This window comes from Phyllobates terribilis, unplaced genomic scaffold (assembly GCF_046119375.1).
Source record: "Phyllobates terribilis strain yellow unplaced genomic scaffold, ASM4611937v1 Scaffold_734__1_contigs__length_741531, whole genome shotgun sequence".
NCBI lineage: Eukaryota > Metazoa > Chordata > Amphibia > Anura > Dendrobatidae > Phyllobates > Phyllobates terribilis.
In genome coordinates, this window is record NW_027363494.1 from 450882 (window position 1) to 478002 (window position 27121).

Here is a 27121-nt window from a genome sequence, read left to right on the forward strand (position 1 = left end):
TTGGGATGGACTCTTTGGCTTTGCTTTTCTTCTCCTCATTGGATTTTTCATGTTAAAAGTTGCAGAAGCCAGATGACAAGCTCATTTTGGTTCAACTTCAGCAACTGTGCATTGCATTGCCATGTAATGTAATGTAATGCAATGCTATCTATCTAGCTCTCCCTCTATACTTCCTTTTGGATAAACAGACATATTAGGCAAGCATTTTGGAGCTTTCACCTAAATAACTACAGGTGGTGAGATAAGCTGCACAATATAATTGACCTTTCAGTATATTGTTGCACACACACCATCTATTTAGCAAATGCCCTTGTTATCAACAGCAGCCTTTTAAACTCACCTGAGCTAACAGGTATGTGAGCTGGTTACTCTGCTGCGCTTAAAATTTCTTTTTTGGTTTGCTACAATGCCTTTTCTGAAACGTTGTCTCCCTCTGCTGGAACACTGACTTCTTTCATTTAATGCCTGCAGACTATAAAAGAGAAACCAACCCAAAAAGTTTGGTTGATTAGTCTGTGGCATTCTTTTAAACTGTTGCTTATGGCGGTCTCTGTGAGCTTCTCAGTGACATTCAGCCATCCAGGTATCCCGCCTGCAGTAGACGGAATGTGGCAATGGAACGCTGGCTGCGCGTGTCATAATAGGCTCTGAGCCTTTATATACCTGCGCACAGCAGCAGCCACCTTCAGTCTGCTGCTGGACAGCCAGCAGCAGCAGCAGCAGGAGAGGTAATTAATCAGCAACCCTCCTGCTAAGGGTAGACAGCTGCTCGTTCCACCCCCCCCCCCCGCCTTAATTGGTTCTCCTCCCTTCCAACGGTGTTGAGGCGGGTGGGAACAGCCGGGGGTTGAGGGTACTGTGCTAAAAGAGGTGGAGTTATGCAGATCTAAAACGCGTGGATTGCAGCAGCAGCAAGCCGAAAAGTGCAGGCATGTGAGGGATCTAGAGGTTGACAGCATGTCTTCTTAACGAGAGTCCAGGTGGCCATCTCCACAAATGGACTTTTCAGAATCCTTGGGTGGCACCGTAGTCGGAAACCAATTCTGGTTATCGCTTCTCGGCCTTTTGGCTAAGATCAAGTGTAGTATCTGTTCTTATCAGTTTAATATCTGATACGTCCCCTATCTGGGGACCATATATTAAATGGATTTTTAGAACAGGGAGATGGAAAAAGAGCTTGCTCTGTCCACTCCACGCATTGACCTGGTATTGCAGTATCTCCAGGACCGGTGCACCCCTTCTTTAATGCAGTTTCTAAAATCAGAAAGAATTGAATTCAATGCTTTTTGTTCATTTTGCTTGTTTGTCGGATTTTGGGATGGACTCTTTGGCTTTGCTTTTCTTCTCCTCATTGGATTTTTCATGTTAAAAGTTGCAGAAGCCAGATGACAAGCTCATTTTGGTTCAACTTCAGCAACTGTGCATTGCATTGCCATGTAATGTAATGTAATGCAATGCTATCTATCTAGCTCTCCCTCTATACTTCCTTTTGGATAAACAGACATATTAGGCAAGCATTTTGGAGCTTTCACCTAAATAACTACAGGTGGTGAGATAAGCTGCACAATATAATTGACCTTTCAGTATATTGTTGCACACACACCATCTATTTAGCAAATGCCCTTGTTATCAACAGCAGCCTTTTAAACTCACCTGAGCTAACAGGTATGTGAGCTGGTTACTCTGCTGCGCTTAAAATTTCTTTTTTGGTTTGCTACAATGCCTTTTCTGAAACGTTGTCTCCCTCTGCTGGAACACTGACTTCTTTCATTTAATGCCTGCAGACTATAAAAGAGAAACCAACCCAAAAAGTTTGGTTGATTAGTCTGTGGCATTCTTTTAAACTGTTGCTTATGGCGGTCTCTGTGAGCTTCTCAGTGACATTCAGCCATCCAGGTATCCCGCCTGCAGTAGACGGAATGTGGCAATGGAACGCTGGCTGCGCGTGTCATAATAGGCTCTGAGCCTTTATATACCTGCGCACAGCAGCAGCCACCTTCAGTCTGCTGCTGGACAGCCAGCAGCAGCAGCAGCAGGAGAGGTAATTAATCAGCAACCCTCCTGCTAAGGGTAGACAGCTGCTCGTTCCACCCCCCCCCCCCGCCTTAATTGGTTCTCCTCCCTTCCAACGGTGTTGAGGCGGGTGGGAACAGCCGGGGGTTGAGGGTACTGTGCTAAAAGAGGTGGAGTTATGCAGATCTAAAACGCGTGGATTGCAGCAGCAGCAAGCCGAAAAGTGCAGGCATGTGAGGGATCTAGAGGTTGACAGCATGTCTTCTTAACGGGAGTCCAGGTGGCCATCTCCACAAATGGACTTTTCAGAATCCTTGGGTGGCACCGTAGTCGGAAACCAATTCTGGTTATCGCTTCTCGGCCTTTTGGCTAAGATCAAGTGTAGTATCTGTTCTTATCAGTTTAATATCTGATACGTCCCCTATCTGGGGACCATATATTAAATGGATTTTTAGAACAGGGAGATGGAAAAAGAGCTTGCTCTGTCCACTCCACGCATTGACCTGGTATTGCAGTATCTCCAGGACCGGTGCACCCCTTCTTTAATGCAGTTTCTAAAATCAGAAAGAATTGAATTCAATGCTTTTTGTTCATTTTACTTGTTTGTCGGATTTTGGGATGGACTCTTTGGCTTTGCTTTTCTTCTCCTCATTGGATTTTTCATGTTAAAAGTTGCAGAAGCCAGATGACAAGCTCATTTTGGTTCAACTTCAGCAACTGTGCATTGCATTGCCATGTAATGTAATGTAATGCAATGCTATCTATCTAGCTCTCCCTCTATACTTCCTTTTGGATAAACAGACATATTAGGCAAGCATTTTGGAGCTTTCACCTAAATAACTACAGGTGGTGAGATAAGCTGCACAATATAATTGACCTTTCAGTATATTGTTGCACACACACCATCTATTTAGCAAATGCCCTTGTTATCAACAGCAGCCTTTTAAACTCACCTGAGCTAACAGGTATGTGAGCTGGTTACTCTGCTGCGCTTAAAATTTCTTTTTTGGTTTGCTACAATGCCTTTTCTGAAACGTTGTCTCCCTCTGCTGGAACACTGACTTCTTTCATTTAATGCCTGCAGACTATAAAAGAGAAACCAACCCAAAAAGTTTGGTTGATTAGTCTGTGGCATTCTTTTAAACTGTTGCTTATGGCGGTCTCTGTGAGCTTCTCAGTGACATTCAGCCATCCAGGTATCCCGCCTGCAGTAGACGGAATGTGGCAATGGAACGCTGGCTGCGCGTGTCATAATAGGCTCTGAGCCTTTATATACCTGCGCACAGCAGCAGCCACCTTCAGTCTGCTGCTGGACAGCCAGCAGCAGCAGCAGCAGGAGAGGTAATTAATCAGCAACCCTCCTGCTAAGGGTAGACAGCTGCTCGTTCCACCCCCCCCCCCCCGCCTTAATTGGTTCTCCTCCCTTCCAACGGTGTTGAGGCGGGTGGGAACAGCCGGGGGTTGAGGGTACTGTGCTAAAAGAGGTGGAGTTATGCAGATCTAAAACGCGTGGATTGCAGCAGCAGCAAGCCGAAAAGTGCAGGCATGTGAGGGATCTAGAGGTTGACAGCATGTCTTCTTAACGGGAGTCCAGGTGGCCATCTCCACAAATGGACTTTTCAGAATCCTTGGGTGGCACCGTAGTCGGAAACCAATTCTGGTTATCGCTTCTCGGCCTTTTGGCTAAGATCAAGTGTAGTATCTGTTCTTATCAGTTTAATATCTGATACGTCCCCTATCTGGGGACCATATATTAAATGGATTTTTAGAACAGGGAGATGGAAAAAGAGCTTGCTCTGTCCACTCCACGCATTGACCTGGTATTGCAGTATCTCCAGGACCGGTGCACCCCTTCTTTAATGCAGTTTCTAAAATCAGAAAGAATTGAATTCAATGCTTTTTGTTCATTTTGCTTGTTTGTCGGATTTTGGGATGGACTCTTTGGCTTTGCTTTTCTTCTCCTCATTGGATTTTTCATGTTAAAAGTTGCAGAAGCCAGATGACAAGCTCATTTTGGTTCAACTTCAGCAACTGTGCATTGCATTGCCATGTAATGTAATGTAATGCAATGCTATCTATCTAGCTCTCCCTCTATACTTCCTTTTGGATAAACAGACATATTAGGCAAGCATATTGGAGCTTTCACCTAAATAACTACAGGTGGTGAGATAAGCTGCACAATATAATTGACCTTTCAGTATATTGTTGCACACACACCATCTATTTAGCAAATGCCCTTGTTATCAACAGCAGCCTTTTAAACTCACCTGAGCTAACAGGTATGTGAGCTGGTTACTCTGCTGCGCTTAAAATTTCTTTTTTGGTTTGCTACAATGCCTTTTCTGAAACGTTGTCTCCCTCTGCTGGAACACTGACTTCTTTCATTTAATGCCTGCAGACTATAAAAGAGAAACCAACCCAAAAAGTTTGGTTGATTAGTCTGTGGCATTCTTTTAAACTGTTGCTTATGGCGGTCTCTGTGAGCTTCTCAGTGACATTCAGCCATCCAGGTATCCCGCCTGCAGTAGACGGAATGTGGCAATGGAACGCTGGCTGCGCGTGTCATAATAGGCTCTGAGCCTTTATATACCTGCGCACAGCAGCAGCCACCTTCAGTCTGCTGCTGGACAGCCAACAGCAGCAGCAGCAGGAGAGGTAATTAATCAGCAACCCTCCTGCTAAGGGTAGACAGCTGCTCGTTCCACCCCCCCCCCCCGCCTTAATTGGTTCTCCTCCCTTCCAACGGTGTTGAGGCGGGTGGGAACAGCCGGGGGTTGAGGGTACTGTGCTAAAAGAGGTGGAGTTATGCAGATCTAAAACGCGTGGATTGCAGCAGCAGCAAGCCGAAAAGTGCAGGCATGTGAGGGATCTAGAGGTTGACAGCATGTCTTCTTAACGGGAGTCCAGGTGGCCATCTCCACAAATGGACTTTTCAGAATCCTTGGGTGGCACCGTAGTCGGAAACCAATTCTGGTTATCGCTTCTCGGCCTTTTGGCTAAGATCAAGTGTAGTATCTGTTCTTATCAGTTTAATATCTGATACGTCCCCTATCTGGGGACCATATATTAAATGGATTTTTAGAACAGGGAGATGGAAAAAGAGCTTGCTCTGTCCACTCCACGCATTGACCTGGTATTGCAGTATCTCCAGGACCGGTGCACCCCTTCTTTAATGCAGTTTCTAAAATCAGAAAGAATTGAATTCAATGCTTTTTGTTCATTTTGCTTGTTTGTCGGATTTTGGGATGGACTCTTTGGCTTTGCTTTTCTTCTCCTCATTGGATTTTTCATGTTAAAAGTTGCAGAAGCCAGATGACAAGCTCATTTTGGTTCAACTTCAGCAACTGTGCATTGCATTGCCATGTAATGTAATGTAATGCAATGCTATCTATCTAGCTCTCCCTCTATACTTCCTTTTGGATAAACAGACATATTAGGCAAGCATTTTGGAGCTTTCACCTAAATAACTACAGGTGGTGAGATAAGCTGCACAATATAATTGACCTTTCAGTATATTGTTGCACACACACCATCTATTTAGCAAATGCCCTTGTTATCAACAGCAGCCTTTTAAACTCACCTGAGCTAACAGGTATGTGAGCTGGTTACTCTGCTGCGCTTAAAATTTCTTTTTTGGTTTGCTACAATGCCTTTTCTGAAACGTTGTCTCCCTCTGCTGGAACACTGACTTCTTTCATTTAATGCCTGCAGACTATAAAAGAGAAACCAACCCAAAAAGTTTGGTTGATTAGTCTGTGGCATTCTTTTAAACTGTTGCTTATGGCGGTCTCTGTGAGCTTCTCAGTGACATTCAGCCATCCAGGTATCCCGCCTGCAGTAGACGGAATGTGGCAATGGAACGCTGGCTGCGCGTGTCATAATAGGCTCTGAGCCTTTATATACCTGCGCACAGCAGCAGCCACCTTCAGTCTGCTGCTGGACAGCCAACAGCAGCAGCAGCAGGAGAGGTAATTAATCAGCAACCCTCCTGCTAAGGGTAGACAGCTGCTCGTTCCACCCCCCCCCCCCGCCTTAATTGGTTCTCCTCCCTTCCAACGGTGTTGAGGCGGGTGGGAACAGCCGGGGGTTGAGGGTACTGTGCTAAAAGAGGTGGAGTTATGCAGATCTAAAACGCGTGGATTGCAGCAGCAGCAAGCCGAAAAGTGCAGGCATGTGAGGGATCTAGAGGTTGACAGCATGTCTTCTTAACGGGAGTCCAGGTGGCCATCTCCACAAATGGACTTTTCAGAATCCTTGGGTGGCACCGTAGTCGGAAACCAATTCTGGTTATCGCTTCTCGGCCTTTTGGCTAAGATCAAGTGTAGTATCTGTTCTTATCAGTTTAATATCTGATACGTCCCCTATCTGGGGACCATATATTAAATGGATTTTTAGAACAGGGAGATGGAAAAAGAGCTTGCTCTGTCCACTCCACGCATTGACCTGGTATTGCAGTATCTCCAGGACCGGTGCACCCCTTCTTTAATGCAGTTTCTAAAATCAGAAAGAATTGAATTCAATGCTTTTTGTTCATTTTGCTTGTTTGTCGGATTTTGGGATGGACTCTTTGGCTTTGCTTTTCTTCTCCTCATTGGATTTTTCATGTTAAAAGTTGCAGAAGCCAGATGACAAGCTCATTTTGGTTCAACTTCAGCAACTGTGCACTGCATTGCCATGTAATGTAATGTAATGCAATGCTATCTATCTAGCTCTCCCTCTATACTTCCTTTTGGATAAACAGACATATTAGGCAAGCATTTTGGAGCTTTCACCTAAATAACTACAGGTGGTGAGATAAGCTGCACAATATAATTGACCTTTCAGTATATTGTTGCACACACACCATCTATTTAGCAAATGCCCTTGTTATCAACAGCAGCCTTTTAAACTCACCTGAGCTAACAGGTATGTGAGCTGGTTACTCTGCTGCGCTTAAAATTTCTTTTTTGGTTTGCTACAATGCCTTTTCTGAAACGTTGTCTCCCTCTGCTGGAACACTGACTTCTTTCATTTAATGCCTGCAGACTATAAAAGAGAAACCAACCCAAAAAGTTTGGTTGATTAGTCTGTGGCATTCTTTTAAACTGTTGCTTATGGCGGTCTCTGTGAGCTTCTCAGTGACATTCAGCCATCCAGGTATCCCGCCTGCAGTAGACGGAATGTGGCAATGGAACGCTGGCTGCGCGTGTCATAATAGGCTCTGAGCCTTTATATACCTGCGCACAGCAGCAACCACCTTCAGTCTGCTGCTGGACAGCCAGCAGCAGCAGCAGCAGGAGAGGTAATTAATCAGCAACCCTCCTGCTAAGGGTAGACAGCTGCTCGTTCCACCCCCCCCCCCCCCGCCTTAATTGGTTCTCCTCCCTTCCAACGGTGTTGAGGCGGGTGGGAACAGCCAGGGGTTGAGGGTACTGTGCTAAAAGAGGTGGAGTTATGCAGATCTAAAACGCGTGGATTGCAGCAGCAGCAAGCCGAAAAGTGCAGGCATGTGAGGGATCTAGAGGTTGACAGCATGTCTTCTTAACGGGAGTCCAGGTGGCCATCTCCACAAATGGACTTTTCAGAATCCTTGGGTGGCACCGTAGTCGGAAACCAATTCTGGTTATCGCTTCTCGGCCTTTTGGCTAAGATCAAGTGTAGTATCTGTTCTTATCAGTTTAATATCTGATACGTCCCCTATCTGGGGACCATATATTAAATGGATTTTTAGAACAGGGAGATGGAAAAAGAGCTTGCTCTGTCCACTCCATGCATTGACCTGGTATTGCAGTATCTCCAGGACCGGTGCACCCCTTCTTTAATGCAGTTTCTAAAATCAGAAAGAATTGAATTCAATGCTTTTTGTTCATTTTGCTTGTTTGTCGGATTTTGGGATGGACTCTTTGGCTTTGCTTTTCTTCTCCTCATTGGATTTTTCATGTTAAAAGTTGCAGAAGCCAGATGACAAGCTCATTTTGGTTCAACTTCAGCAACTGTGCATTGCATTGCCATGTAATGTAATGTAATGCAATGCTATCTATCTAGCTCTCCCTCTATACTTCCTTTTGGATAAACAGACATATTAGGCAAGCATTTTGGAGCTTTCACCTAAATAACTACAGGTGGTGAGATAAGCTGCACAATATAATTGACCTTTCAGTATATTGTTGCACACACACCATCTATTTAGCAAATGCCCTTGTTATCAACAGCAGCCTTTTAAACTCACCTGAGCTAACAGGTATGTGAGCTGGTTACTCTGCTGCGCTTAAAATTTCTTTTTTGGTTTGCTACAATGAATTTTCTGAAACGTTGTCTCCCTCTGCTGGAACACTGACTTCTTTCATTTAATGCCTGCAGACTATAAAAGAGAAACCAACCCAAAAAGTTTGGTTGATTAGTCTGTGGCATTCTTTTAAACTGTTGCTTATGGCGGTCTCTGTGAGCTTCTCAGTGACATTCAGCCATCCAGGTATCCCGCCTGCAGTAGACGGAATGTGGCAATGGAACGCTGGCTGCGCGTGTCATAATAGGCTCTGAGCCTTTATATACCTGCGCACAGCAGCAGCCACCTTCAGTCTGCTGCTGGACAGCCAGCAGCAGCAGCAGCAGGAGAGGTAATTAATCAGCAACCCTCCTGCTAAGGGTAGACAGCTGCTCGTTCCACACCCCCCCCCCGCCTTAATTGGTTCTCCTCCCTTCCAACGGTGTTGAGGCGGGTGGGAACAGCCAGGGGTTGAGGGTACTGTGCTAAAAGAGGTGGAGTTATGCAGATCTAAAACGCGTGGATTGCAGCAGCAGCAAGCCGAAAAGTGCAGGCATGTGAGGGATCTAGAGGTTGACAGCATGTCTTCTTAACGGGAGTCCAGGTGGCCATCTCCACAAATGGACTTTTCAGAATCCTTGGGTGGCACCGTAGTCGGAAACCAATTCTGGTTATCGCTTCTCGGCCTTTTGGCTAAGATCAAGTGTAGTATCTGTTCTTATCAGTTTAATATCTGATACGTCCCCTATCTGGGGACCATATATTAAATGGATTTTTAGAACAGGGAGATGGAAAAAGAGCTTGCTCTGTCCACTCCACGCATTGACCTGGTATTGCAGTATCTCCAGGACCGGTGCACCCCTTCTTTAATGCAGTTTCTAAAATCAGAAAGAATTGAATTCAATGCTTTTTGTTCATTTTGCTTGTTTGTCGGATTTTGGGATGGACTCTTTGGCTTTGCTTTTCTTCTCCTCATTGGATTTTTCATGTTAAAAGTTGCAGAAGCCAGATGACAAGCTCATTTTGGTTCAACTTCAGCAACTGTGCATTGCATTGCCATGTAATGTAATGTAATGCAATGCTATCTATCTAGCTCTCCCTCTATACTTCCTTTTGGATAAACAGACATATTAGGCAAGCATTTTGGAGCTTTCACCTAAATAACTACAGGTGGTGAGATAAGCTGCACAATATAATTGACCTTTCAGTATATTGTTGCACACACACCATCTATTTAGCAAATGCCCTTGTTATCAACAGCAGCCTTTTAAACTCACCTGAGCTAACAGGTATGTGAGCTGGTTACTCTGCTGCGCTTAAAATTTCTTTTTTGGTTTGCTACAATGCCTTTTCTGAAACGTTGTCTCCCTCTGCTGGAACACTGACTTCTTTCATTTAATGCCTGCAGACTATAAAAGAGAAACCAACCCAAAAAGTTTGGTTGATTAGTCTGTGGCATTCTTTTAAACTGTTGCTTATGGCGGTCTCTGTGAGCTTCTCAGTGACATTCAGCCATCCAGGTATCCCGCCTGCAGTAGACGGAATGTGGCAATGGAACGCTGGCTGCGTGTGTCATAATAGGCTCTGAGCCTTTATATACCTGCGCACAGCAGCAGCCACCTTCAGTCTGCTGCTGGACAGCCAACAGCAGCAGCAGCAGGAGAGGTAATTAATCAGCAACCCTCCTGCTAAGGGTAGACAGCTGCTCGTTCCACCCCCCCCCCCGCCTTAATTGGTTCTCCTCCCTTCCAACGGTGTTGAGGCGGGTGGGAACAGCCGGGGGTTGAGGGTACTGTGCTAAAAGAGGTGGAGTTATGCAGATCTAAAACGCGTGGATTGCAGCAGCAGCAAGCCGAAAAGTGCAGGCATGTGAGGGATCTAGAGGTTGACAGCATGTCTTCTTAACGGGAGTCCAGGTGGCCATCTCCACAAATGGACTTTTCAGAATCCTTGGGTGGCACCGTAGTCGGAAACCAATTCTGGTTATCGCTTCTCGGCCTTTTGGCTAAGATCAAGTGTAGTATCTGTTCTTATCAGTTTAATATCTGATACGTCCCCTATCTGGGGACCATATATTAAATGGATTTTTAGAACAGGGAGATGGAAAAAGAGCTTGCTCTGTCCACTCCACGCATTGACCTGGTATTGCAGTATCTCCAGGACCGGTGCACCCCTTCTTTAATGCAGTTTCTAAAATCAGAAAGAATTGAATTCAATGCTTTTTGTTCATTTTGCTTGTTTGTCGGATTTTGGGATGGACTCTTTGGCTTTGCTTTTCTTCTCCTCATTGGATTTTTCATGTTAAAAGTTGCAGAAGCCAGATGACAAGCTCATTTTGGTTCAACTTCAGCAACTGTGCATTGCATTGCCATGTAATGTAATGTAATGCAATGCTATCTATCTAGCTCTCCCTCTATACTTCCTTTTGGATAAACAGACATATTAGGCAAGCATTTTGGAGCTTTCACCTAAATAACTACAGGTGGTGAGATAAGCTGCACAATATAATTGACCTTTCAGTATATTGTTGCACACACACCATCTATTTAGCAAATGCCCTTGTTATCAACAGCAGCCTTTTAAACTCACCTGAGCTAACAGGTATGTGAGCTGGTTACTCTGCTGCGCTTAAAATTTCTTTTTTGGTTTGCTACAATGCCTTTTCTGAAACGTTGTCTCCCTCTGCTGGAACACTGACTTCTTTCATTTAATGCCTGCAGACTATAAAAGAGAAACCAACCCAAAAAGTTTGGTTGATTAGTCTGTGGCATTCTTTTAAACTGTTGCTTATGGCGGTCTCTGTGAGCTTCTCAGTGACATTCAGCCATCCAGGTATCCCGCCTGCAGTAGACGGAATGTGGCAATGGAACGCTGGCTGCGCGTGTCATAATAGGCTCTGAGCCTTTATATACCTGCGCACAGCAGCAGCCACCTTCAGTCTGCTGCTGGACAGCCAGCAGCAGCAGCAGCAGGAGAGGTAATTAATCAGCAACCCTCCTGCTAAGGGTAGACAGCTGCTCGTTCCACCCCCCCCCCCCCCCCGCCTTAATTGGTTCTCCTCCCTTCCAACGGTGTTGAGGCGGGTGGGAACAGCCAGGGGTTGAGGGTACTGTGCTAAAAGAGGTGGAGTTATGCAGATCTAAAACGCGTGGATTGCAGCAGCAGCAAGCCGAAAAGTGCAGGCATGTGAGGGATCTAGAGGTTGACAGCATGTCTTCTTAACGGGAGTCCAGGTGGCCATCTCCACAAATGGACTTTTCAGAATCCTTGGGTGGCACCGTAGTCGGAAACCAATTCTGGTTATCGCTTCTCGGCCTTTTGGCTAAGATCAAGTGTAGTATCTGTTCTTATCAGTTTAATATCTGATACGTCCCCTATCTGGGGACCATATATTAAATGGATTTTTAGAACAGGGAGATGGAAAAAGAGCTTGCTCTGTCCACTCCACGCATTGACCTGGTATTGCAGTATCTCCAGGACCGGTGCACCCCTTCTTTAATGCAGTTTCTAAAATCAGAAAGAATTGAATTCAATGCTTTTTGTTCATTTTGCTTGTTTGTCGGATTTTGGGATGGACTCTTTGGCTTTGCTTTTCTTCTCCTCATTGGATTTTTCATGTTAAAAGTTGCAGAAGCCAGATGACAAGCTCATTTTGGTTCAACTTCAGCAACTGTGCATTGCATTGCCATGTAATGTAATGTAATGCAATGCTATCTATCTAGCTCTCCCTCTATACTTCCTTTTGGATAAACAGACATATTAGGCAAGCATTTTGGAGCTTTCACCTAAATAACTACAGGTGGTAAGATAAGCTGCACAATATAATTGACCTTTCAGTATATTGTTGCACACACACCATCTATTTAGCAAATGCCCTTGTTATCAACAGCAGCCTTTTAAACTCACCTGAGCTAACAGGTATGTGAGCTGGTTACTCTGCTGCGCTTAAAATTTCTTTTTTGGTTTGCTACAATGCCTTTTCTGAAACGTTGTCTCCCTCTGCTGGAACACTGACTTCTTTCATTTAATGCCTGCAGACTATAAAAGAGAAACCAACCCAAAAAGTTTGGTTGATTAGTCTGTGGCATTCTTTTAAACTGTTGCTTATGGCGGTCTCTGTGAGCTTCTCAGTGACATTCAGCCATCCAGGTATCCCGCCTGCAGTAGACGGAATGTGGCAATGGAACGCTGGCTGCGTGTGTCATAATAGGCTCTGAGCCTTTATATACCTGCGCACAGCAGCAGCCACCTTCAGTCTGCTGCTGGACAGCCAACAGCAGCAGCAGCAGGAGAGGTAATTAATCAGCAACCCTCCTGCTAAGGGTAGACAGCTGCTCGTTCCACCCCCCCCCAGCCTTAATTGGTTCTCCTCCCTTCCAACGGTGTTGAGGCGGGTGGGAACAGCCGGGGGTTGAGGGTACTGTGCTAAAAGAGGTGGAGTTATGCAGATCTAAAACGCGTGGATTGCAGCAGCAGCAAGCCGAAAAGTGCAGGCATGTGAGGGATCTAGAGGTTGACAGCATGTCTTCTTAACGGGAGTCCAGGTGGCCATCTCCACAAATGGACTTTTCAGAATCCTTGGGTGGCACCGTAGTCGGAAACCAATTCTGGTTATCGCTTCTCGGCCTTTTGGCTAAGATCAAGTGTAGTATCTGTTCTTATCAGTTTAATATCTGATACGTCCCCTATCTGGGGACCATATATTAAATGGATTTTTAGAACAGGGAGATGGAAAAAGAGCTTGCTCTGTCCACTCCACGCATTGACCTGGTATTGCAGTATCTCCAGGACCGGTGCACCCCTTCTTTAATGCAGTTTCTAAAATCAGAAAGAATTGAATTCAATGCTTTTTGTTCATTTTGCTTGTTTGTCGGATTTTGGGATGGACTCTTTGGCTTTGCTTTTCTTCTCCTCATTGGATTTTTCATGTTAAAAGTTGCAGAAGCCAGATGACAAGCTCATTTTGGTTCAACTTCAGCAACTGTGCATTGCATTGCCATGTAATGTAATGTAATGCAATGCTATCTATCTAGCTCTCCCTCTATACTTCCTTTTGGATAAACAGACATATTAGGCAAGCATTTTGGAGCTTTCACCTAAATAACTACAGGTGGTGAGATAAGCTGCACAATATAATTGACCTTTCAGTATATTGTTGCACACACACCATCTATTTAGCAAATGCCCTTGTTATCAACAGCAGCCTTTTAAACTCACCTGAGCTAACAGGTATGTGAGCTGGTTACTCTGCTGCGCTTAAAATTTCTTTTTTGGTTTGCTACAATGCCTTTTCTGAAACGTTGTCTCCCTCTGCTGGAACACTGACTTCTTTCATTTAATGCCTGCAGACTATAAAAGAGAAACCAACCCAAAAAGTTTGGTTGATTAGTCTGTGGCATTCTTTTAAACTGTTGCTTATGGCGGTCTCTGTGAGCTTCTCAGTGACATTCAGCCATCCAGGTATCCCGCCTGCAGTAGACGGAATGTGGCAATGGAACGCTGGCTGCGCGTGTCATAATAGGCTCTGAGCCTTTATATACCTGCGCACAGCAGCAGCCACCTTCAGTCTGCTGCTGGACAGCCAGCAGCAGCAGCAGCAGGAGAGGTAATTAATCAGCAACCCTCCTGCTAAGGGTAGACAGCTGCTCGTTCCACCCCCCCCCCCCCGCCTTAATTGGTTCTCCTCCCTTCCAACGGTGTTGAGGCGGGTGGGAACAGCCGGGGGTTGAGGGTACTGTGCTAAAAGAGGTGGAGTTATGCAGATCTAAAACGCGTGGATTGCAGCAGCAGCAAGCCGAAAAGTGCAGGCATGTGAGGGATCTAGAGGTTGACAGCATGTCTTCTTAACGGGAGTCCAGGTGGCCATCTCCACAAATGGACTTTTCAGAATCCTTGGGTGGCACCGTAGTCGGAAACCAATTCTGGTTATCGCTTCTCGGCCTTTTGGCTAAGATCAAGTGTAGTATCTGTTCTTATCAGTTTAATATCTGATACGTCCCCTATCTGGGGACCATATATTAAATGGATTTTTAGAACAGGGAGATGGAAAAAGAGCTTGCTCTGTCCACTCCACGCATTGACCTGGTATTGCAGTATCTCCAGGACCGGTGCACCCCTTCTTTAATGCAGTTTCTAAAATCAGAAAGAATTGAATTCAATGCTTTTTGTTCATTTTGCTTGTTTGTCGGATTTTGGGATGGACTCTTTGGCTTTGCTTTTCTTCTCCTCATTGGATTTTTCATGTTAAAAGTTGCAGAAGCCAGATGACAAGCTCATTTTGGTTCAACTTCAGCAACTGTGCATTGCATTGCCATGTAATGTAATGTAATGCAATGCTATCTATCTAGCTCTCCCTCTATACTTCCTTTTGGATAAACAGACATATTAGGCAAGCATTTTGGAGCTTTCACCTAAATAACTACAGGTGGTGAGATAAGCTGCACAATATAATTGACCTTTCAGTATATTGTTGCACACACACCATCTATTTAGCAAATGCCCTTGTTATCAACAGCAGCCTTTTAAACTCACCTGAGCTAACAGGTATGTGAGCTGGTTACTCTGCTGCGCTTAAAATTTCTTTTTTGGTTTGCTACAATGCCTTTTCTGAAACGTTGTCTCCCTCTGCTGGAACACTGACTTCTTTCATTTAATGCCTGCAGACTATAAAAGAGAAACCAACCCAAAAAGTTTGGTTGATTAGTCTGTGGCATTCTTTTAAACTGTTGCTTATGGCGGTCTCTGTGAGCTTCTCAGTGACATTCAGCCATCCAGGTATCCCGCCTGCAGTAGACGGAATGTGGCAATGGAACGCTGGCTGCGCGTGTCATAATAGGCTCTGAGCATTTATATACCTGCGCACAGCAGCAGCCACCTTCAGTCTGCTGCTGGACAGCCAGCAGCAGCAGCAGCAGGAGAGGTAATTAATCAGCAACCCTCCTGCTAAGGGTAGACAGCTGCTCGTTCCACCCCCCCCCCCCGCCTTAATTGGTTCTCCTCCCTTCCAACGGTGTTGAGGCGGGTGGGAACAGCCGGGGGTTGAGGGTACTGTGCTAAAAGAGGTGGAGTTATGCAGATCTAAAACGCGTGGATTGCAGCAGCAGCAAGCCGAAAAGTGCAGGCATGTGAGGGATCTAGAGGTTGACAGCATGTCTTCTTAACGGGAGTCCAGGTGGCCATCTCCACAAATGGACTTTTCAGAATCCTTGGGTGGCACCGTAGTCGGAAACCAATTCTGGTTATCGCTTCTCGGCCTTTTGGCTAAGATCAAGTGTAGTATCTGTTCTTATCAGTTTAATATCTGATACGTCCCCTATCTGGGGACCATATATTAAATGGATTTTTAGAACAGGGAGATGGAAAAAGAGCTTGCTCTGTCCACTCCACGCATTGACCTGGTATTGCAGTATCTCCAGGACCGGTGCACCCCTTCTTTAATGCAGTTTCTAAAATCAGAAAGAATTGAATTCAATGCTTTTTGTTCATTTTGCTTGTTTGTCGGATTTTGGGATGGACTCTTTGGCTTTGCTTTTCTTCTCCTCATTGGATTTTTCATGTTAAAAGTTGCAGAAGCCAGATGACAAGCTCATTTTGGTTCAACTTCAGCAACTGTGCATTGCATTGCCATGTAATGTAATGTAATGCAATGCTATCTATCTAGCTCTCCCTCTATACTTCCTTTTGGATAAACAGACATATTAGGCAAGCATTTTGGAGCTTTCACCTAAATAACTACAGGTGGTGAGATAAGCTGCACAATATAATTGACCTTTCAGTATATTGTTGCACACACACCATCTATTTAGCAAATGCCCTTGTTATCAACAGCAGCCTTTTAAACTCACCTGAGCTAACAGGTATGTGAGCTGGTTACTCTGCTGCACTTAAAATTTCTTTTTTGGTTTGCTACAATGCCTTTTCTGAAACGTTGTCTCCCTCTGCTGGAACACTGACTTCTTTCATTTAATGCCTGCAGACTATAAAAGAGAAACCAACCCAAAAAGTTTGGTTGATTAGTCTGTGGCATTCTTTTAAACTGTTGCTTATGGCGGTCTCTGTGAGCTTCTCAGTGACATTCAGCCATCCAGGTATCCCGCCTGCAGTAGACGGAATGTGGCAATGGAACGCTGGCTGCGCGTGTCATAATAGGCTCTGAGCCTTTATATACCTGCGCACAGCAGCAGCCACCTTCAGTCTGCTGCTGGACAGCCAGCAGCAGCAGCAGCAGGAGAGGTAATTAATCAGCAACCCTCCTGCTAAGGGTAGACAGCTGCTCGTTCCACCCCCCCCCCCGCCTTAATTGGTTCTCCTCCCTTCCAACGGTGTTGAGGCGGGTGGGAACAGCCGGGGGTTGAGGGTACTGTGCTAAAAGAGGTGGAGTTATGCAGATCTAAAACGCGTGGATTGCAGCAGCAGCAAGCCGAAAAGTGCAGGCATGTGAGGGATCTAGAGGTTGACAGCATGTCTTCTTAACGGGAGTCCAGGTGGCCATCTCCACAAATGGACTTTTCAGAATCCTTGGGTGGCACCGTAGTCGGAAACCAATTCTGGTTATCGCTTCTCAGCCTTTTGGCTAAGATCAAGTGTAGTATCTGTTCTTATAAGTTTAATATCTGATACGTCCCCTATCTGGGGACCATATATTAAATGGATTTTTAGAACAGGGAGATGGAAAAAGAGCTTGCTCTGTCCACTCCACGCATTGACCTGGTATTGCAGTATCTCCAGGACCGGTGCACCCCTTCTTTAATGCAGTTTCTAAAATCAGAAAGAATTGAATTCAATGCTTTTTGTTCATTTTGCTTGTTTGTCGGATTTTGGGATGGACTCTTTGGCTTTGCTTTTCTTCTCCTCATTGGATTTTTCATGTTAAAAGTTGCAGAAGCCAGATGACAAGCTCATTTTGGTTCAACTTCAGCAACTGTGCATTGCATTGCCATGTAATGTAATGTAATGCAATGCTATCTATCTAGCTCTCCCTCTATACTTCCTTTTGGATAAACAGACATATTAGGCAAGCATTTTGGAGCTTTCACCTAAATAACTACAGGTGGTGAGATAAGCTGCACAATATAATTGACCTTTCAGTATATTGTTGCACACACACCATCTATTTAGCAAATGCCCTTGTTATCAACAGCAGCCTTTTAAACTCACCTGAGCTAACAGGTATGTGAGCTGGTTACTCTGCTGCGCTTAAAACTTCTTTTTTGGTTTGCTACAATGCCTTTTCTGAAACGTTGTCTCCCTCTGCTGGAACACTGACTTCTTTCATTTAATGCCTGCAGACTATAAAAGAGAAACCAACCCAAAAAGTTTGGTTGATTAGTCTGTGGCATTCTTTTAAACTGTTGCTTATGGCGGTCTCTGTGAGCTTCTCAGTGACATTCAGCCATCCAGGTATCCCGCCTGCAGTAGACGGAATGTGGCAATGGAACGCTGGCTGCGCATGTCATAATAGGCTCTGAGCCTTTATATACCTGCGCACAGCAGCAGCCACCTTCAGTCTGCTGCTGGACAGCCAGCAGCAGCAGCAGCAGGAGAGGTAATTAATCAGCAACCCTCCTGCTAAGGGTAGACAGCTGCTCGTTCCACCCCCCCCCGCCTTAATTGGTTCTCCTCCCTTCCAACGGTGTTGAGGCGGGTGGGAACAGCCGGGGGTTGAGGGTACTGTGCTCAAAGAGGTGGAGTTATGCAGATCTAAAACGCGTGGATTGCAGCAGCAGCAAGCCGAAAAGTGCAGGCATGTGAGGGATCTAGAGGTTGACAGCATGTCTTCTTAACGGGAGTCCAGGTGGCCATCTCCACAAATGGACTTTTCAGAATCCTTGGGTGGCACCGTAGTCGGAAACCAATTCTGGTTATCGCTTCTCGGCCTTTTGGCTAAGATCAAGTGTAGTATCTGTTCTTATCAGTTTAATATCTGATACGTCCCCTATCTGGGGACCATATATTAAATGGATTTTTAGAACAGGGAGATGGAAAAAGAGCTTGCTCTGTCCACTCCACGCATTGACCTGGTATTGCAGTATCTCCAGGACCGGTGCACCCCTTCTTTAATGCAGTTTCTAAAATCAGAAAGAATTGAATTCAATGCTTTTTGTTCATTTTGCTTGTTTGTCGGATTTTGGGATGGACTCTTTGGCTTTGCTTTTCTTCTCCTCATTGGATTTTTCATGTTAAAAGTTGCAGAAGCCAGATGACAAGCTCATTTTGGTTCAACTTCAGCAACTGTGCATTGCATTGCCATGTAATGTAATGTAATGCAATGCTATCTATCTAGCTCTCCCTCTATACTTCCTTTTGGATAAACAGACATATTAGGCAAGCATTTTGGAGCTTTCACCTAAATAACTACAGGTGGTGAGATAAGCTGCACAATATAATTGACCTTTCAGTATATTGTTGCACACACACCATCTATTTAGCAAATGCCCTTGTTATCAACAGCAGCCTTTTAAACTCACCTGAGCTAACAGGTATGTGAGCTGGTTACTCTGCTGCGCTTAAAATTTCTTTTTTGGTTTGCTACAATGCCTTTTCTGAAACGTTGTCTCCCTCTGCTGGAACACTGACTTCTTTCATTTAATGCCTGCAGACTATAAAAGAGAAACCAACCCAAAAAGTTTGGTTGATTAGTCTGTGGCATTCTTTTAAACTGTTGCTTATGGCGGTCTCTGTGAGCTTCTCAGTGACATTCAGCCATCCAGGTATCCCGCCTGCAGTAGACGGAATGTGGCAATGGAACGCTGGCTGCGCGTGTCATAATAGGCTCTGAGCCTTTATATACCTGCGCACAGCAGCAGCCACCTTCAGTCTGCTGCTGGACAGCCAGCAGCAGCAGCAGCAGGAGAGGTAATTAATCAGCAACCCTCCTGCTAAGGGTAGACAGCTGCTCGTTCCACCCCCCCCGCCTTAATTGGTTCTCCTCCCTTCCAACGGTGTTGAGGCGGGTGGGAACAGCCGGGGGTTGAGGGTACTGTGCTAAAAGAGGTGGAGTTATGCAGATCTAAAACGCGTGGATTGCACCAGCAGCAAGCCGAAAAGTGCAGGCATGTGAGGGATCTAGAGGTTGACAGCATGTCTTCTTAACGGAAGTCCAGGTGGCCATCTCCACAAATGGACTTTTCAGAATCCTTGGGTGGCACCGTAGTCGGAAACCAATTCTGGTTATCGCTTCTCGGCCTTTTGGCTAAGATCAAGTGTAGTATCTGTTCTTATCAGTTTAATATCTGATACGTCCCCTGTCTGGGGACCATATATTAAATGGATTTTTAGAACAGGGAGATGGAAAAAGAGCTTGCTCTGTCCACTCCACGCATTGACCTGGTATTGCAGTATCTCCAGGACCGGTGCACCCCTTCTATAATGCAGTTTCTAAAATCAGAAAGAATTGAATTCAATGCTTTTTGTTCATTTTGCTTGTTTGTCGGATTTTGGGATGGACTCTTTGGCTTTGCTTTTCTTCTCCTCATTGGATTTTTCATGTTAAAAGTTGCAGAAGCCAGATGACAAGCTCATTTTGGTTCAACTTCAGCAACTGTGCATTGCATTGCCATGTAATGTAATGTAATGCAATGCTATCTATCTAGCTCTCCCTCTATACTTCCTTTTGGATAAACAGACATATTAGGCAAGCATTTTGGAGCTTTCACCTAAATAACTACAGGTGGTGAGATAAGCTGCACAATATAATTGACCTTTCAGTATATTGTTGCACACACACCATCTATTTAGCAAATGCCCTTGTTATCAACAGCAGCCTTTTAAACTCACCTGAGCTAACAGGTATGTGAGCTGGTTACTCTGCTGCGCTTAAAATTTCTTTTTTGGTTTGCTACAATGCCTTTTCTGAAACGTTGTCTCCCTCTGCTGGAACACTGACTTCTTTCATTTAATGCCTGCAGACTATAAAAGAGAAACCAACCCAAAAAGTTTGGTTGATTAGTCTGTGGCATTCTTTTAAACTGTTGCTTATGGCGGTCTCTGTGAGCTTCTCAGTGACATTCAGCCATCCAGGTATCCCGCCTGCAGTAGACGGAATGTGGCAATGGAACGCTGGCTGCGCGTGTCATAATAGGCTCTGAGCCTTTATATACCTGCGCACAGCAGAAGCCACCTTCAGTCTGCTGCTGGACAGCCAGCAGCAGCAGCAGCAGGAGAGGTAATTAATCAGCAACCCTCCTGCTAAGGGTAGACAGCTGCTCGTTCCACCCCCCCACCCCTCCCCGCCTTAATTGGTTCTCCTCCCTTCCAACGGTGTTGAGGCGGGTGGGAACTGCCGGGGGTTGAGGGTACTGTGCTAAAAGAGGTGGAGTTATGCAGATCTAAAACGCGTGGATTGCACCAGCAGCAAGCCGAAAAGTGCAGGCATGTGAGGGATCTAGAGGTTGACAGCATGTCTTCTTAACGGGAGTCCAGGTGGCCATCTCCACAAATGGACTTTTCAGAATCCTTGGGTGGCACCGTAGTCGGAAACCAATTCTGGTTATCGCTTCTCGGCCTTTTGGCTAAGATCAAGTGTAGTATCTGTTCTTATCAGTTTAATATCTGATACGTCCCCTATCTGGGGACCATATATTAAATGGATTTTTAGAACAGGGAGATGGAAAAAGAGCTTGCTCTGTCCACTCCACGCATTGACCTGGTATTGCAGTATCTCCAGGACCGGTGCACCCCTTCTATAATGCAGTTTCTAAAATCAGAAAGAATTGAATTCAATGCTTTTTGTTCATTTTGCTTGTTTGTCGGATTTTGGGATGGACTCTTTGGCTTTGCTTTTCTTCTCCTCATTGGATTTTTAATGTTAAAAGTTGCAGAAGCCAGATGACAAGCTCATTTTGGTTCAACTTCAGCAACTGTGCATTGCATTGCCATGTAATGTAATGTAATGCAATGCTATCTATCTAGCTCTCCCTCTATACTTCCTTTTGGATAAACAGACATATTAGGCAAGCATTTTGGAGCTTTCACCTAAATAACTACAGGTGGTGAGATAAGCTGCACAATATAAATGACCTTTCAGTATATTGTTGCACACACACCATCTATTTAGCAAATGCCCTTGTTATCAACAGCAGCCTTTTAAACTCACCTGAGCTAACAGGTATGTGAGCTGGTTACTCTGCTGCGCTTAAAATTTCTTTTTTGGTTTGCTACAATGCCTTTTCTGAAACGTTGTCTCCCTCTGCTGGAACACTGACTTCTTTCATTTAATGCCTGCAGACTATAAAAGAGAAACCAACCCAAAAAGTTTGGTTGATTAGTCTGTGGCATTCTTTTAAACTGTTGCTTATGGCGGTCTCTGTGAGCTTCTCAGTGACATTCAGCCATCCAGGTATCCCGCCTGCAGTAGACGGAATGTGGCAATGGAACGCTGGCTGCGCGTGTCATAATAGGCTCTGAGCCTTTATATACCTGCGCACAGCAGCAGCCACCTTCAGTCTGCTGCTGGACAGCCAGCAGCAGCAGCAGCAGGAGAGGTAATTAATCAGCAACCCTCCTGCTAAGGGTAGACAGCTGCTCGTTCTACCCCCCCCCCGCCTTAATTGGTTCTCCTCCCTTCCAACGGTGTTGAGGCGGGTGGGAACAGCCGGGGGTTGAGGGTACTGTGCTAAAAGAGGTGGAGTTATGCAGATCTAAAACGCGTGGATTGCAGCAGCAGCAAGCCGAAAAGTGCAGGCATGTGAGGGATCTAGAGGTTGACAGCATGTCTTCTTAACGGGAGTCCAGGTGGCCATCTCCACAAATGGACTTTTCAGAATCCTTGGGTGGCACCGTAGTCGGAAACCAATTCTGGTTATCGCTTCTCGGCCTTTTGGCTAAGATCAAGTGTAGTATCTGTTCTTATCAGTTTAATATCTGATACGTCCCCTATCTGGGGACCATATATTAAATGGATTTTTAGAACAGGGAGATGGAAAAAGAGCTTGCTCTGTCCACTCCACGCATTGACCTGGTATTGCAGTATCTCCAGGACCGGTGCACCCCTTCTATAATGCAGTTTCTAAAATCAGAAAGAATTGAATTCAATGCTTTTTGTTCATTTTGCTTGTTTGTCGGATTTTGGGATGGACTCTTTGGCTTTGCTTTTCTTCTCCTCATTGGATTTTTCATGTTAAAAGTTGCAGAAGCCAGATGACAAGCTCATTTTGGTTCAACTTCAGCAACTGTGCATTGCATTGCCATGTAATGTAATGTAATGCAATGCTATCTATCTAGCTCTCCCTCTATACTTCCTTTTGGATAAACAGACATATTAGGCAAGCATTTTGGAGCTTTCACCTAAATAACTACAGGTGGTGAGATAAGCTGCACAATATAATTGACCTTTCAGTATATTGTTGCACACACACCATCTATTTAGCAAATGCCCTTGTTATCAACAGCAGCCTTTTAAACTCACCTGAGCTAACAGGTATGTGAGCTGGTTACTCTGCTGCGCTTAAAATTTCTTTTTTGGTTTGCTACAATGCCTTTTCTGAAACGTTGTCTCCCTCTGCTGGAACACTGACTTCTTTCATTTAATGCCTGCAGACTATAAAAGAGAAACCAACCCAAAAAGTTTGGTTGATTAGTCTGTGGCATTCTTTTAAACTGTTGCTTATGGCGGTCTCTGTGAGCTTCTCAGTGACATTCAGCCATCCAGGTATCCCGCCTGCAGTAGACGGAATGTGGCAATGGAACGCTGGCTGCGCGTGTCATAATAGGCTCTGAGCCTTTATATACCTGCGCACAGCAGAAGCCACCTTCAGTCTGCTGCTGGACAGCCAGCAGCAGCAGCAGCAGGAGAGGTAATTAATCAGCAACCCTCCTGCTAAGGGTAGACAGCTGCTCGTTCCACCCCCCCACCCCTCCCCGCCTTAATTGGTTCTCCTCCCTTCCAACGGTGTTGAGGCGGGTGGGAACTGCCGGGGGTTGAGGGTACTGTGCTAAAAGAGGTGGAGTTATGCAGATCTAAAACGCGTGGATTGCACCAGCAGCAAGCCGAAAAGTGCAGGCATGTGAGGGATCTAGAGGTTGACAGCATGTCTTCTTAACGGGAGTCCAGGTGGCCATCTCCACAAATGGACTTTTCAGAATCCTTGGGTGGCACCGTAGTCGGAAACCAATTCTGGTTATCGCTTCTCGGCCTTTTGGCTAAGATCAAGTGTAGTATCTGTTCTTATCAGTTTAATATCTGATACGTCCCCTATCTGGGGACCATATATTAAATGGATTTTTAGAACAGGGAGATGGAAAAAGAGCTTGCTCTGTCCACTCCACGCATTGACCTGGTATTGCAGTATCTCCAGGACCGGTGCACCCCTTCTATAATGCAGTTTCTAAAATCAGAAAGAATTGAATTCAATGCTTTTTGTTCATTTTGCTTGTTTGTCGGATTTTGGGATGGACTCTTTGGCTTTGCTTTTCTTCTCCTCATTGGATTTTTAATGTTAAAAGTTGCAGAAGCCAGATGACAAGCTCATTTTGGTTCAACTTCAGCAACTGTGCATTGCATTGCCATGTAATGTAATGTAATGCAATGCTATCTATCTAGCTCTCCCTCTATACTTCCTTTTGGATAAACAGACATATTAGGCAAGCATTTTGGAGCTTTCACCTAAATAACTACAGGTGGTGAGATAAGCTGCACAATATAAATGACCTTTCAGTATATTGTTGCACACACACCATCTATTTAGCAAATGCCCTTGTTATCAACAGCAGCCTTTTAAACTCACCTGAGCTAACAGGTATGTGAGCTGGTTACTCTGCTGCGCTTAAAATTTCTTTTTTGGTTTGCTACAATGCCTTTTCTGAAACGTTGTCTCCCTCTGCTGGAACACTGACTTCTTTCATTTAATGCCTGCAGACTATAAAAGAGAAACCAACCCAAAAAGTTTGGTTGATTAGTCTGTGGCATTCTTTTAAACTGTTGCTTATGGCGGTCTCTGTGAGCTTCTCAGTGACATTCAGCCATCCAGGTATCCCGCCTGCAGTAGACGGAATGTGGCAATGGAACGCTGGCTGCGCGTGTCATAATAGGCTCTGAGCCTTTATATACCTGCGCACAGCAGCAGCCACCTTCAGTCTGCTGCTGGACAGCCAGCAGCAGCAGCAGCAGGAGAGGTAATTAATCAGCAACCCTCCTGCTAAGGGTAGACAGCTGCTCGTTCTACCCCCCCCCCGCCTTAATTGGTTCTCCTCCCTTCCAACGGTGTTGAGGCGGGTGGGAACAGCCGGGGGTTGAGGGTACTGTGCTAAAAGAGGTGGAGTTATGCAGATCTAAAACGCGTGGATTGCAGCAGCAGCAAGCCGAAAAGTGCAGGCATGTGAGGGATCTAGAGGTTGACAGCATGTCTTCTTAACGGGAGTCCAGGTGGCCATCTCCACAAATGGACTTTTCAGAATCCTTGGGTGGCACCGTAGTCGGAAACCAATTCTGGTTATCGCTTCTCGGCCTTTTGGCTAAGATCAAGTGTAGTATCTGTTCTTATCAGTTTAATATCTGATACGTCCCCTATCTGGGGACCATATATTAAATGGATTTTTAGAACAGGGAGATGGAAAAAGAGCTTGCTCTGTCCACTCCACGCATTGACCTGGTATTGCAGTATCTCCAGGACCGGTGCACCCCTTCTTTAATGCAGTTTCTAAAATCAGAAAGAATTGAATTCAATGCTTTTTGTTCATTTTGCTTGTTTGTCGGATTTTGGGATGGACTCTTTGGCTTTGCTTTTCTTCTCCTCATTGGATTTTTCATGTTAAAATTTGCAGAAGCCAGATGAAAAGCTCATTTTGGTTCAACTTCAGCAACTGTGCATTGCATTGCCATGTAATGTAATGTAATGCAATGCTATCTATCTAGCTCTCCCTCTATACTTCCTTTTGGATAAACAGACATATTAGGCAAGCATTTTGGAGCTTTCACCTAAATAACTACAGGTGGTGAGATAAGCTGCACAATATAATTGACCTTTCAGTATATTGTTGCACACACACCATCTATTTAGCAAATGCCCTTGTTATCAACAGCAGCCTTTTAAACTCACCTGAGCTAACAGGTATGTGAGCTGGTTACTCTGCTGCGCTTAAAATTTCTTTTTTGGTTTGCTACAATGCCTTTTCTGAAACGTTGTCTCCCTCTGCTGGAACACTGACTTCTTTCATTTAATGCCTGCAGACTATAAAAGAGAAACCAACCCAAAAAGTTTGGTTGATTAGTCTGTGGCATTCTTTTAAACTGTTGCTTATGGCGGTCTCTGTGAGCTTCTCAGTGACATTCAGCCATCCAGGTATCCCGCCTGCAGTAGACGGAATGTGGCAATGGAACGCTGGCTGCGCGTGTCATAATAGGCTCTGAGCCTTTATATACCTGCGCACAGCAGAAGCCACCTTCAGTCTGCTGCTGGACAGCCAGCAGCAGCAGCAGCAGGAGAGGTAATTAATCAGCAACCCTCCTGCTAAGGGTAGACAGCTGCTCGTTCCACCCCCCCCCCCCCCCCCCGCCTTAATTGGTTCTCCTCCCTTCCAACGGTGTTGAGGCGGGTGGGAACAGCCGGGGGTTGAGGGTACTGTGCTAAAAGAGGTGGAGTTATGCAGATCTAAAACGCGTGGATTGCACCAGCAGCAAGCCGAAAAGTGCAGGCATGTGAGGGATCTAGAGGTTGACAGCATGTCTTCTTAACGGGAGTCCAGGTGGCCATCTCCACAAATGGACTTTTCAGAATCCTTGGGTGGCACCGTAGTCGGAAACCAATTCTGGTTATCGCTTCTCGGCCTTTTGGCTAAGATCAAGTGTAGTATCTGTTCTTATCAGTTTAATATCTGATACGTCCCCTATCTGGGGACCATATATTAAATGGATTTTTAGAACAGGGAGATGGAAAAAGAGCTTGCTCTGTCCACTCCACGCATTGACCTGGTATTGCAGTATCTCCAGGACCGGTGCACCCCTTCTTTAATGCAGTTTCTAAAATCAGAAAGAATTGAATTCAATGCTTTTTGTTCATTTTGCTTGTTTGTCGGATTTTGGGATGGACTCTTTGGCTTTGCTTTTCTTCTCCTCATTGGATTTTTCATGTTAAAAGTTGCAGAAGCCAGATGACAAGCTCATTTTGGTTCAACTTCAGCAACTGTGCATTGCATTGCCATGTAATGTAATGTAATGCAATGCTATCTATCTAGCTCTCCCTCTATACTTCCTTTTGGATAAACAGACATATTAGGCAAGCATTTTGGAGCTTTCACCTAAATAACTACAGGTGGTGAGATAAGCTGCACAATATAAATGACCTTTCAGTATATTGTTGCACACACACCATCTATTTAGCAAATGCCCTTGTTATCAACAGCAGCCTTTTAAACTCACCTGAGCTAACAGGTATGTGAGCTGGTTACTCTGCTGCGCTTAAAATTTCTTTTTTGGTTTGCTACAATGCCTTTTCTGAAACGTTGTCTCCCTCTGCTGGAACACTGACTTCTTTCATTTAATGCCTGCAGACTATAAAAGAGAAACCAACCCAAAAAGTTTGGTTGATTAGTCTGTGGCATTCTTTTAAACTGTTGCTTATGGCGGTCTCTGTGAGCTTCTCAGTGACATTCAGCCATCCAGGTATCCCGCCTGCAGTAGACGGAATGTGGCAATGGAACGCTGGCTGCGCGTGTCATAATAGGCTCTGAGCCTTTATATACCTGCGCACAGCAGCAGCCACCTTCAGTCTGCTGCTGGACAGCCAGCAGCAGCAGCAGGAGAGGTAATTAATCAGCAACCCTCCTGCTAAGGGTAGACAGCTGCTCGTTCCACCCCCCCCCCCGCCTTAATTGGTTCTCCTCCCTTCCAACGGTGTTGAGGCGGGTGGGAACAGCCGGGGGTTGAGGGTA

At 45.1% G+C, this 27121-nt stretch overlaps 20 non-coding genes across 20 annotated transcripts; all 20 read left to right on the plus strand.

Annotated features, from left to right (window-relative positions):
- Positions 1 to 1049: 1049 nt before the first annotated feature.
- Positions 1050 to 1240, plus strand: LOC141237647 (U2 spliceosomal RNA). Its single transcript, XR_012303177.1, has one exon. It is a non-coding gene; the product is annotated as a U2 spliceosomal RNA (small nuclear RNA).
- Positions 1241 to 2362: 1122 nt separating this feature from the next.
- Positions 2363 to 2553, plus strand: LOC141237648 (U2 spliceosomal RNA). Its single transcript, XR_012303178.1, has one exon. It is a non-coding gene; the product is annotated as a U2 spliceosomal RNA (small nuclear RNA).
- Positions 2554 to 3676: 1123 nt separating this feature from the next.
- On the plus strand, positions 3677 to 3867 carry LOC141237649 (U2 spliceosomal RNA). The gene has a single exon (XR_012303179.1). It is a non-coding gene; the product is annotated as a U2 spliceosomal RNA (small nuclear RNA).
- A 1122-nt stretch (positions 3868 to 4989) lies between these two features.
- LOC141237650 (U2 spliceosomal RNA) lies at positions 4990 to 5180 on the plus strand. The gene has a single exon (XR_012303180.1). It is a non-coding gene; the product is annotated as a U2 spliceosomal RNA (small nuclear RNA).
- Positions 5181 to 6302: 1122 nt separating this feature from the next.
- Positions 6303 to 6493, plus strand: LOC141237651 (U2 spliceosomal RNA). The gene has a single exon (XR_012303181.1). It is a non-coding gene; the product is annotated as a U2 spliceosomal RNA (small nuclear RNA).
- A 1124-nt stretch (positions 6494 to 7617) lies between these two features.
- LOC141237835 (U2 spliceosomal RNA) lies at positions 7618 to 7808 on the plus strand. The gene has a single exon (XR_012303359.1). It is a non-coding gene; the product is annotated as a U2 spliceosomal RNA (small nuclear RNA).
- Positions 7809 to 8930: 1122 nt separating this feature from the next.
- Positions 8931 to 9121, plus strand: LOC141237652 (U2 spliceosomal RNA). The gene has a single exon (XR_012303182.1). It is a non-coding gene; the product is annotated as a U2 spliceosomal RNA (small nuclear RNA).
- Positions 9122 to 10242: 1121 nt separating this feature from the next.
- On the plus strand, positions 10243 to 10433 carry LOC141237653 (U2 spliceosomal RNA). The gene has a single exon (XR_012303183.1). It is a non-coding gene; the product is annotated as a U2 spliceosomal RNA (small nuclear RNA).
- A 1126-nt stretch (positions 10434 to 11559) lies between these two features.
- Positions 11560 to 11750, plus strand: LOC141237654 (U2 spliceosomal RNA). Its single transcript, XR_012303184.1, has one exon. It is a non-coding gene; the product is annotated as a U2 spliceosomal RNA (small nuclear RNA).
- Positions 11751 to 12870: 1120 nt separating this feature from the next.
- LOC141237656 (U2 spliceosomal RNA) lies at positions 12871 to 13061 on the plus strand. The gene has a single exon (XR_012303186.1). It is a non-coding gene; the product is annotated as a U2 spliceosomal RNA (small nuclear RNA).
- A 1123-nt stretch (positions 13062 to 14184) lies between these two features.
- Positions 14185 to 14375, plus strand: LOC141237657 (U2 spliceosomal RNA). Its single transcript, XR_012303187.1, has one exon. It is a non-coding gene; the product is annotated as a U2 spliceosomal RNA (small nuclear RNA).
- Positions 14376 to 15497: 1122 nt separating this feature from the next.
- On the plus strand, positions 15498 to 15688 carry LOC141237658 (U2 spliceosomal RNA). The gene has a single exon (XR_012303188.1). It is a non-coding gene; the product is annotated as a U2 spliceosomal RNA (small nuclear RNA).
- A 1121-nt stretch (positions 15689 to 16809) lies between these two features.
- On the plus strand, positions 16810 to 17000 carry LOC141237398 (U2 spliceosomal RNA). The gene has a single exon (XR_012302948.1). It is a non-coding gene; the product is annotated as a U2 spliceosomal RNA (small nuclear RNA).
- Positions 17001 to 18119: 1119 nt separating this feature from the next.
- Positions 18120 to 18310, plus strand: LOC141237659 (U2 spliceosomal RNA). Its single transcript, XR_012303189.1, has one exon. It is a non-coding gene; the product is annotated as a U2 spliceosomal RNA (small nuclear RNA).
- Positions 18311 to 19428: 1118 nt separating this feature from the next.
- Positions 19429 to 19619, plus strand: LOC141237893 (U2 spliceosomal RNA). The gene has a single exon (XR_012303415.1). It is a non-coding gene; the product is annotated as a U2 spliceosomal RNA (small nuclear RNA).
- A 1127-nt stretch (positions 19620 to 20746) lies between these two features.
- On the plus strand, positions 20747 to 20937 carry LOC141237660 (U2 spliceosomal RNA). Its single transcript, XR_012303190.1, has one exon. It is a non-coding gene; the product is annotated as a U2 spliceosomal RNA (small nuclear RNA).
- A 1120-nt stretch (positions 20938 to 22057) lies between these two features.
- LOC141237662 (U2 spliceosomal RNA) lies at positions 22058 to 22248 on the plus strand. Its single transcript, XR_012303192.1, has one exon. It is a non-coding gene; the product is annotated as a U2 spliceosomal RNA (small nuclear RNA).
- Positions 22249 to 23375: 1127 nt separating this feature from the next.
- On the plus strand, positions 23376 to 23566 carry LOC141237663 (U2 spliceosomal RNA). Its single transcript, XR_012303193.1, has one exon. It is a non-coding gene; the product is annotated as a U2 spliceosomal RNA (small nuclear RNA).
- A 1120-nt stretch (positions 23567 to 24686) lies between these two features.
- On the plus strand, positions 24687 to 24877 carry LOC141237664 (U2 spliceosomal RNA). The gene has a single exon (XR_012303194.1). It is a non-coding gene; the product is annotated as a U2 spliceosomal RNA (small nuclear RNA).
- A 1128-nt stretch (positions 24878 to 26005) lies between these two features.
- On the plus strand, positions 26006 to 26196 carry LOC141237665 (U2 spliceosomal RNA). The gene has a single exon (XR_012303195.1). It is a non-coding gene; the product is annotated as a U2 spliceosomal RNA (small nuclear RNA).
- The last annotated feature ends 925 nt before the right edge of the window (positions 26197 to 27121 follow it).